Here is an 11216-nt window from a genome sequence, read left to right on the forward strand (position 1 = left end):
GGGTCGATTATTTGGGATAGTTGCTGAATGTACATCTTGAGTGGTTTATGCTATGTATGTGTGCCGCATGTAATGTATATGTTTGTGTATGTTTTATATGTGCGTTCATGTGTGTGCGTGGATGGCTCGGAGTGTACATTCGGTATTTTTATTTATTTTAATTTATTACCTCCATGGAAAACGCAAATGTCAACAATTATCCTTTTCTCACTTAAAATTCTCATTTATTTTTTATTTTTTGTCACATTTAATGTTTATATCTTTTTAATTTATGAAAACTTAATTGGTCTTTTTATGTTAAAAAATTGTTGTTTTTAGTACTTATTTTGTATGACTGTATGTTTTCTAAATAAAATAAATAAATAAATAAATTATATAGGATCAGAAACACAACAATAAGAATAATAAAAAAAAACAAATATATGGCACATCAATATGGTAAACAGTAAAAACTCAAATGTAGAAGAAGCTAGGATTGCATGTCAGGTTAGGGCGTGTATGGCGGTCCGTCCTCTCTGACCACCTCTACAGAGAAACGGCGTGATAAGAAAAAACATACATTATAAAAACTGTTTTTTTTCTCTCACTGAATAAAAATGAGTTGGGGATTTATGAGATTTACAAGTTAAGCCGACGATATAAATATTTAGCACTATTTCCAACTACCTGTACTGATGAGTAGTACGCAAGTCTTACGAAACTGAATATATTACGAAAATGGCGCTTTATACGATATCTATAATAATGTTACAAAATTAGTTATTTCGTTAGGTTTCCTTGTCCAGAAAATCAGCAATGACATCTCACTTTCCTCGCTGGACGCATTTATTCATATTATTTAGCAGTATGCGCATTTGAGATGAGAAAGTTATATTTACATTTACCAGTAATTTAGATTATATCCGAGTCGCGGACGCAAATAGATGGAGATGCTATGGACGAGATTAATCTAATTTATTCCCTAGCCATTAATCTTTTTTATGGAATGGTCGGAAAATAATGAACAAAACGAGAGTTTCTGTACCGCGGTGCTGGTTATTAAATTAGGTAGGACCTAAAAACGAAAATGCCCTTAAAATACAATATTTGAGTTTGGCCAAATGTTTGTAGACAAAAGACTGGGTTTTAACCCCTCGGGAGTCATTAAGATTAACAAATTACATCAGGGATGAATAAGAAGAATACCTTAAATAAGGGAATATGGAAGTCTAGGCATTTACAGGGCTTATGACCTGTCTTTAGCTGATTCAATTGGAATTTTTTTTTCAGGCGTTGCCTAGTATGTGAAATAATTCAGTCAGATAAATCTCTTCACAAAAATAAAGGTTTCAGCTCTTTAACTTCACTAAAATCAACAAATAAAAGAATTATGGATGTTCAAGATGAAACTTTGTCTACAATATTTTGAATTTGTCCAAATTTTGTAGACAGGGACTGGATTCAACTCCCTGGGGAGCTGTTAATATTAACATATTACAACAGAGATGTTCTTCATCCCTGTTATCTGAATCCAGTACATGTCTACAAAAATTTGGACAAACTCAAAATATTGTTGATAAATCCACCTGGTCCATGAAGAAGTATAGAAATTTAAAAAATAAGATTATCAGGAGTTGCCTAGTATGTAGGTGAAATAATTCAATTAGATGAATCTCACCCGCATAAATAAAGGTTTCAGCTCTTTAACTTCACAAACATCAACAGATGAAAGAATTTAAGGGATGTTGATGTTCAAATATGGGCAGAAGTAAACTGGCCACTTAAACCAGCCATTGACAGGTCAAAAGCCCTGTAAATGCCTAGACTTCCATATGTTTCCTTTATTTAAGGTACTCTTCATCCCTGTCGTAATTTGTTGGCTTTAGAATAATTTAAAATTCAAATTTTTGATGTTCGAAAATAACTCATTTGTTTTTTTTTCTATGGAAGCGTTATTTTTTGACAGGTTGAATTTCGGCGGCAACGGGTTTATTGTCTGTTATATAAGTTTGTTATACTTACGAGTGCATTATTTTAATTTCCGCTATTATTTGCATCTTTTTATTAAAGTCATGTTTTACGATTCGCCAAACACGTAACCGTGTTATAGGTAGTTATTATAATTTTACGCCGTAGCATATATTCCTCGGCCGTCGTATTTTTAAATCAACAGATAGCACGCACGTTCGATTACTACGCGCGTTATCTCTGTAGATGTAGATAATATAATATTATTATACTAATATGTTTGAGAACGTCATTTCACACAAGCAACGTTCTTAGTTTATCAAATGAAACGACTTTCAACAATAACGGGGCCGAACAAGGGAATGCACAGTGCACAGTGCGCGGCGGTGAGAATGAGAGAAACAATGGTAGGTATTCCTAGACCGACTGACTGACTCACCTTAATCCCAGATCTGCCGGGCTGCTTGAGGAGAATGTTCTCCGGCTTCATGTCGCAGTGGATGATATTGAACTTGGACAGGGCGTCCAGACACTGAAGCAGGCTGTGCGAGAACTTGCGCACGAGCTGCAGACTGAAACCCTGGAACTTGTTCTTCTTGATTAACTCGTACAGGTTGATGGAGAGCAGTTCGAACGTGATGCACATGTGGTTACGGAACGTGAAGCTGTCCAGCATGTGGATGACGTTCATCGTGTTGTCCTTGTCCTTCCGGCGCAGGTGCTCCAGGATGCGAACCTCCTCTCGCGCCTGGCGATAGAAGCGCTTCTGGTTGCGCACCATCTTGAGCGCGACGTGGTCGCGACTCTTGTGGTCGTACGCCTTGAACACCTGGCCGAAGCTGCCCTTCCCGATCACCTTCAGGATCTCGTACCTGTAGGCGACGTGGTCGTGCAGCGTGTGGATGTAGGAGCCGTTCTCGTCGTCGTAGCTGGACACGATGAGCCCCAGGTAGCCGGGGTGCTTGTTGGCGATCTGGCCGAAGAAGTAGATCTCCGAGTAGTCCCAGATCTCGCTGCGCTCGTAGTCCGACAGCTTGTGCTTGTAGTAGGCCATGATGCGCGCGGGCGAGAAGGCCGCCGCCTTGTGCGGCTCGGCGGGCGCGCGCTCCTCGGGCTGCGCGGGCGGCGGGCTGTGCGCCCCGTTGAGCGGCGGCAGCGGCGCCGCCTCCCCCGCGCCCGCGTAGGGCGCCTCGCACGCCCGCGACTGCGGCATGCTGGCGTCCGCCCCTGGGAACACAAACCTGGCACTCACATAACTCCCGGACGCCAGCTTGGGGAACGACACCGCACGGACACCGGACACTGACTTCGCGACTCTATACCGCGACTACGCGCGAGGGTGAGGGTAACGGGGACTCGCGCGGACACTGTTGTATTACTAGAACCTTTCTCGCACGACCGGGGCTATGTTAGAGCGCGCACGACCGTTTCCATTTCGACGATCGCCCTTTTCGCATCCACCCGAGCGTTCCGCGGAAGCGAACAAAGAATAACTGATCGACTGATGGATTCGGCCTGTCCACGGCACCAGAGAGAAAATAGAAACTGGTCGAGAGTCATTGAACCATTTTAGCGCTCCGTTTCCACGAGAGGGAGCGAGACGACTGCATTTTTTACGTTTGGCGAGTCTATCGCCAGAGAGCGCTCGCGTAGGGGCATTGACTACAGCTGTTGAATAATAACTATCGCCGTTTAATATCTTGGTCGTTTGATTTTCGGACTAAAAGATATGCGAAACGGATTATCTCGCGATATTATATGCATTTTCAGTTAGCAAATCGCGAAAGTAAGTCACTGATATCAAATAAAGACCGATTTCACAAAAATGCACTGCAGGAATCTGCATTACCGACCGCCGTGTACTTTCCTGCATTACCCACAAGCAGCGCGCAATATCGCTGTCCGTACAGTAGCGCCATCGCGCTCCGGCGAGCAAAGCGAGAACTAACACGCCAAGACTGCAAAGACTTCTGTCACGGTCTCGGCGAATCATACCGATGGAATCGGACTGTCAGACTTGCACTATCGTTACACGAGTGTTTTCCGTCGGTGCGGAGTTCGCATTTTGAGTGGCTAGTTGGACAAAAACAGTGTCAGTGCTGGTGTTTGCATTTCTCCGGAGCCCCCGTAATATGGGAATTAATCTTCAGGAACTCCGTTGCGGTGAGTGATCAGAGAAATTTCACTTTTCTTTTTAAATGATTTCTTATAGCGGCAATGTTTTGGCAAACGAGGTGCGGATTCAAGGATGATTACTTGGCTAGCTTCCTGATCGGTATTATTGTTTTGTGTTTTCTGTATATGGTCTGTATACATTATAGATTAGTGGAGGGGTCAGGCTGGAAGTGTATAAACCGCGGTTTGACCCTAAAGGTTACTCATGGTTTACTAGAAATTATAGCGAGCTGGATGTCCGTGATAGGTTACCGAATAAATAGATTGGACAATAACCGATACGCCACTCATCAAGCTGATATTGATGTGTCCCGATAAATAATAAATTAAACGCGTGTAATGAATATGTCAATCACTTGGCTAGATGTTCGCATGTCATGAAGCTGACACTTCCTTCCTCGTTTGACTGCGCTCTGACACGATAGTGTGCCAATTGCAAAGTTGAGGATTCGAATCCAAATTGTTATTTATTATTTATTTATTTATTATGGAAATCAGAGTCTTTTTAACAAAGCAAAATATAAACTTATTTTTATAAATTGAATATTATTTGGATCGAGAGTTCTCAAAAAAAATCCAGAAACAAGTCGAATACAAATTTCATTTCCATTTTCCAAATTATATAGCATCTTTAAAATTTCATAACCTTGATTCATTAGCACACAGAAGATAAATTTTCGATCAGATCCTGCTTTACAAAATTGTAAATAATACATTTGATTCCCCAGAACTAATTCATCTACTTGCTTACCGTGTCCCCTGCAGACCAACTAGACTGTCTAATATTTTCTATATTCGTAATATTAAAACTAATCATCGGAAACATTCTACCATCCCTCGTATATGTAAAGCATTTAACTAGAATTTTAATAGTCTAGATATATTTAGCACTCCATATAACAGGTACAGAAGAGAACTAATAGGCTTGATTCAGATTAACAGAGAATAGACTTTTTGTCTCTTCCTGCCCTTAATCATTATATCAAATGCAATTTTCCACTCATACCTTACTTCAATCATCCTTCACCACTCCTTATAAATTTTCTTTTTTCCTTCCCACTATCTCCTTGTTTTGTCCATATTTCTTGGTATATTCTTTATATATTTTAAACTGTCGTCGCTTTATTGTAGTATAATTTAGTAAATACATATTATTGGATAGCAGGCTCTACTATGTGTACATTTTTTATAGTTTTTATATATATTTATTTAACATGTACATCTGTTTGTATTCGAAATAAATAAAATAAAATAAAAAATCGAGGTACAAGAATTTTTTAAAAGTAAGACCAATTACAGATTTCAATTTTTTTTATGAATACAGAAGGAGAGGGGAAAAAAATCAATACCAAAAAAAAAAAAAAGTAATTTTTAAAAAAGTCTCTAAAAAGGAGAAGAAATGGTATAGCTCCAACTCTACCTTCCTTCTCTTTCTCTCTCTGCTTCCATGAATATTTATATTTATTCTAAAAAAAAAAAAATCACAATGTTGACATAACTTTTAAGAAAAAAATAATTCAATGGCTAATATCTAACAAGGCTTAGTATTGATTATTATTTTATGGTAACAGTCATCTATTTAAATTTTTGTAAATAAATTTTGTGTTAAAAATAGGTATGCTTTTAGTTCTTAATAATGTTTATTTTACTTTTTAAATTTATATCATCTCTAACGTTTTTCTTTGTAAGGGAAAAATAATGAATCCCACTAAACCGCGAAACCGGCTTGTCAACAATAGGTATATATTTTCTGTTCATGTTTACCTTCTTAAATAAAAATAAATACAGTACAATACAAACCAACAATCAATTATTAGATACAGGTAGTAGATGTATGTAAAAGTTAAAGTTAAAAGTTAAGCAGGAGATACATTTAAAATGTCTAACAGATCTGATAAAATTATAGTATTTACAGTGTAAATGTCGAGATCCGTGAACTGTGTAAGGCTGAGAGCTGAGACACGCATTATCGATAGAATCAAGAAAGGGGTGCTGCGTTGGTTTGGACATGTGGAGCGAATGGACAGCGAAAGAACGGCTTAAAGGATCTACGATGCGAATGTTGATAGATGCAGAAAACGAGGAAGACCGCGAAATCGAGTCCATCTCCAAGTATATGTTGGATTTTATAATACCATGTTTTCTCGGTCTTCCTCTATTTTAGCATCCATCAACATCCGTACGTTAATCTTTTTAGCCGTTCTTTCGCTGTCCATTCGCTCTACATCCAAACCAACGCAGAGCTCCTTTGTTGATTTTGTCGGTAGTGCTTATCTCAGCTTTACATAATGGACGGATCTCGACACTTGTGTATCTATCGTACATAGTTTTACCATTCACACATTCGCCTGAGAGATCGCATTTCAACAGTATTCGGCATACTTTCTTCCCCACCATTCCATACTTCGCTCCCATTAATCAGAGATGGGATTTAATATAATTAAAAGAAAAAAAGGCATACTTAGGTTTTAAAAATAAAAAAAATAGGTATAGACACAATAAAAACGCCTGTAATAAATTCTGAAAACAAACCTAATAATATTAAATTATTTTTGAAATCATTTAATTAATTATCAAAAAAGTTTATTCAGGTGTTCTTAAAACCCTGTCACATCCGAAACCACAATGATCAGTATGGGCTAGAAGGGACATATAAGCATATTAAAAAAAATATCCAGAACAAAGAAAATTTATAAAAATTAAATAGATAAAAAAACAAATGGTTGCTTACTTCTGCAGGGGAGAAATGAGGGGAGCGCGGTCGCGCGGTTGTCGGCGCATCAGACTCCCCTCCCCCCCTTCTCGTAAAAAACTTATTCGTTCCAAAAAAATATTTTAATGTGCCAATATGTCTTCTTACTCATACTGATCTTCGTGGTTTCGGATGTGACAGGGTTTAATGAATCCTGTATAATTTGTTACCCCGAATACATGTTCAGTAATATTCAGCGTAATAATGAAATTCTTTGCTAGAGGATGTGAATATTTTATTATTTCAGACTCCCGAAAACAAGAATCGAGGCAACTCCGAACAATCTGTATCATATACGACTAATTATGTTTGAGGGGACGTGGCGTAAAAAATGCTTAAATGTGAGATAATAGCCCCTCTGCAAAAAGAGTGAACAATCAAATCTACACAACAGTTTGAATGTTTTTGATTTTGACAAATGATAAACAATGAACACACATTTTTTTTTAATATTACAAACAAGAATCTTATTATGTATTTGACCAGTTTTAATGATTTTTAAAGTACCGTCAGATTTTTCTAGTCTTGTGGGTGTTTTCTGCAAATTGAGAAATGCCGTTTTTGTGATCGAAACTATTTTTTAGAAGATAATTACTACAACAATATTTTGAATTTGTCCAAATTTTTGTAGACAAGGACTGGATTCAACTCTCTGGGGAGCGGTTTATATTAACATATTACAACAGAGATGAAGAACATCTAAGAGAAGGTAATATAGAAGTCTAGGCAGATGCCTGTAGATACAGGGCTTATGACCTGTCAATAATAATAATAATGTTTGGATTATGTATATAGCGCCATTTTTGTGAAAATCACCTCAAGGACGCTGTACAATAAATAAATATCTCAACACGTCTTGCAGCTACAGAGCGCATGGACAATAAGAAATCTAGCCCCTATTTACATTTTTATTTTAATTTTTTTAATTTGACAATGAAGTTTAGAGTTTAAGTGATATTTTAAAAACGAAATAAAAAGCAAATTTAAAATAATAGCAGTAAGAAAACAACAAGTCTTGCAGCTACTGAGCGCACGGACGGTTGAAATTTTAGACCCCATTTACTTAATTTAGATATTTGATAGTTGATAACATTTACATAATATGATAAAAATAATATGATAGCTAACATCACAAAATGTCTTACAGCTTCAAAACGCATCGACAAATGGAATTTCAACAACATAAGAATGATTTTAAAAAGTTAATAATAAAAAATAATTTTAAGAAACGCAATAATAATACATTGAGCAAAGAACTAGTAAGTATGGCAATTAAGTGAATATGTAACAGCACAAAAAGTAAAATATAAAAAACTAAACAATGATACTATTCCTTAACTTATTATTAAGGTTAACAAGACAATAGACGATACTCAAACTCGTCCCTGTTTTATTTTGGTGTGCTGTAAACAGGATCTATTGTCTTTTTCCTAGTAAATAACTGTAAAAACACTTGTTCACATTTGTGTGTTCCCTGGGAGATGATAGTAAAAACGCATCTGTGTGCGTAGTGTAGAGTGTAGGTACCAAGGAATATATCCGCTTCTTTCTAATTCTTTTTACTGATGTATTAAAGGTCACTCCCTGGTCCTTGGTTTCCGAGCTACGCTTTAAAGAATATATTCGAGTGCTTAACTCTGAAAATGTTAGAATTCCCTTATACTTTTATGTTTTTATGTAACTGCTGTGCTTTGTTCACGTATGCAATTAAATGTTCTAATTGCTGTAATTTATCAGCCTCATATTATGTACCTCAAATCATCATTGTATGTATTTATATGACAATTATTTTCAATTGCATTCATTTGTACCATGTACCTAGCGTGTAGCAAGAGATTCCATATATACGTAAGGTCAAACGAAGAGATTACAGATTATTTTTATATAATCATACCCATACAATCCTTCTCTGTCTGACTGTCTGGTCACGCAAGGCTCTAGGTCAAGAATTTGATGGCTTCTCGTCCCGAATCAAACGGGCCCATTGTACGAAACAATTTATTAACTTCTGCACCGTGACGGCATTTACGAGGGCTGTCTTTTAAAGTCTTTTCAGAAACAATTAATGGAATTATTATTTCTATTACAAAACGTTTCGTTGATTTTAAAAATATTTACCTTAAAGTTGTAAACACTTTTGCATGCGTTCGAACCAATTCTCGAATTAGTTTTTGGACTCTGAAGGTGGTATCTTCAAAACGCGGTTTTAGAAGCCCTCAAACAGCTTCTTGAGATAATGATAAATTAAAAATCTTCTTTCTTATAACATACAAATGTAATGTCAATCCTTAAATCACTCTCATACACACGTTTGTCTAATGTTTATGTAAAAAATAATTAACGGGAATTTTGCGTACCCATTAACGGTAAATTGTTATTATTGTTTTTTCTAAAATTATTTGTTTACAAAAGATTCGTGTTTGCTTTCAATGCCCCTATCGCCGTCAGAGCACCCTTAGTATAAATGGTCAATTTGTCTGTCACCCTCAATTACAAATCTTTGAAAAATCAAAGCGGCGATAACACAAAAATAAAAATAAAATAATTTTAAAAAAAAGCTGCCCGAAGGGGCTCTCTGAAATCTGGTAGCCTTAGCGTCTTTGTGCTGAAAGAAAGTAATCCAGACGCACATAATATGTGCTTCATTGGATTGAGAAGAGAGGGAAGTGAATTTTTCACTGACTGGGATTAAATTGATTGGACACGATCAGTTCGCCGAAATGATTACAAAACTTTTTAAAAGCCTTGAAATTATTTTTGTTCGTACAGAATATTGTTCACGGTGTCATTATAGAATCTATACAAAAAACAAACAAACTAATCAGTGATGGAACCTGAAGTAGAGTGGTTATTCCACTTATTTAAGGTATTAGCATATATATGGATAGTTATCTAAAGTACAGATACGAAAACATGATTAATGGGGGAAAAAATGTTAAGTGGAATTCAGTTCTCAAAATCAAGTACATAACTAGATGTTACATTAATTTAAACTAAGATTTGGTATGTGGGAGGAGGGTGTTAACAGACGCGGGTCTATGCCTACGGGGGTGGCAAGTGGAGTGAGGGAGATCCAGTAACACACTGCAAAAGGAACATTGTAAATAAAGGCGTGGGGTGATTAAATATTTCATACAAAAAAACTCACCGTACAATAATCATCCGTCGATGGGATAAGTGCTCTTCCGAAACTGTAGTAGTGTTTTTGTAAAATAATAAAATTGTGTAGCACTTATAACAATGTTTTATTTTCATAATAATTTAACATAATTAATTCCCTGGGAAAACCTCGTACAAACGTTTTGCTGAGATCTCTCCTTATTGTTCGACCAGAAGTGTGTCAGTGCCTCTTTTATGTAAAGTTGCCTCACATCCAGTACCCTCATGCACTGGAACAATGAGGTTGAATTGTCTACAAAATTAAATGTAACTTTAAAAAAACACCTATAAAAAAACAGTTGCGAAAAAATCTTAGATTTAAAATTGAAAGACTCAATGAAATAGGTAGTAATGAATTCACGGTAATGAATTAAAATAACTATTTTCGATATTTTTTTTATTAAAAAAAACAATAGCCATTATAACAAAAGAATAAATATTTACAAATAAACCAAAATTATAGGCCAATTATAGTTTTCTATACATTACTAAATACAATGTCAAAAAAAGAAGAAAAAAAGCGTACCTTTAAAAAGCCACTCCGCATCATTCCACACGTAAAAATATATAAAATTTTACAATAATAATGAAATAGTAAAATAATAAAAGAAAAAGTTTTTTTTTTATACTCAGACTTAAAAATCCCTTCGCCGGCAGATCCATACGGAGTAACCCCAGATCAGCCTTCCATCCTTTCTTCTTTTAAACAAGAGAAAATAATTACAATATTAAAGTGTACAAAAAAAATAAAATTTCAGGTAGGTACAATTAGATTAAATAAATAATGATTATTTTCAATTAAGGTTCCAGCATTTTCATTAAATTTGTTTAAAGTGAGAAAATATTTATCTATTACAGTAAAAAAAGTGTTATAATTACTTACAATTCTGGGAAAAGATGCATTCTTATTATTATTCGTGCCTGAAACACCAACATGAAGCAATTATTGTTGCAGCCGAGTTGTACGTTGGGGGATACAAAAATCGCTTCTCTTTTAAACAATGTTATTTACTAAGGAGAAAAAACGTAAAATAATAATCTTATTTTTATCAATAATAGATTTGATTGAAAAATAGTGAAGTGCTTAAATTTATTTCAACAGATAGGGAAAACATTTTTGAGAAGGGAATATGGAAGTCTAGGCATTTACAGGGCTTCTGACCTGTCATTGGCTGTTTTAAGT

At 35.9% G+C, this 11216-nt stretch overlaps 1 pseudogene across 1 annotated transcript; it reads right to left on the reverse strand.

Annotated features, from left to right (window-relative positions):
• Positions 1-1907: 1907 nt before the first annotated feature.
• On the reverse strand, positions 1908-3875 carry LOC148270698 (dual specificity tyrosine-phosphorylation-regulated kinase 2 pseudogene; annotated as a pseudogene). The gene has a single exon (XR_015825308.1). The product of XR_015825308.1 is annotated as a dual specificity tyrosine-phosphorylation-regulated kinase 2 pseudogene (transcript).
• Positions 3876-11216: the final 7341 nt, after the last annotated feature.

Source organism: Micrasema longulum, unplaced genomic scaffold (genome assembly GCF_059751315.1).
Source record: "Micrasema longulum isolate JH-2025_06_02 unplaced genomic scaffold, ASM5975131v1 h1tg003568l, whole genome shotgun sequence".
Classification (NCBI taxonomy): Eukaryota; Metazoa; Arthropoda; class Insecta; order Trichoptera; family Brachycentridae; genus Micrasema; species Micrasema longulum.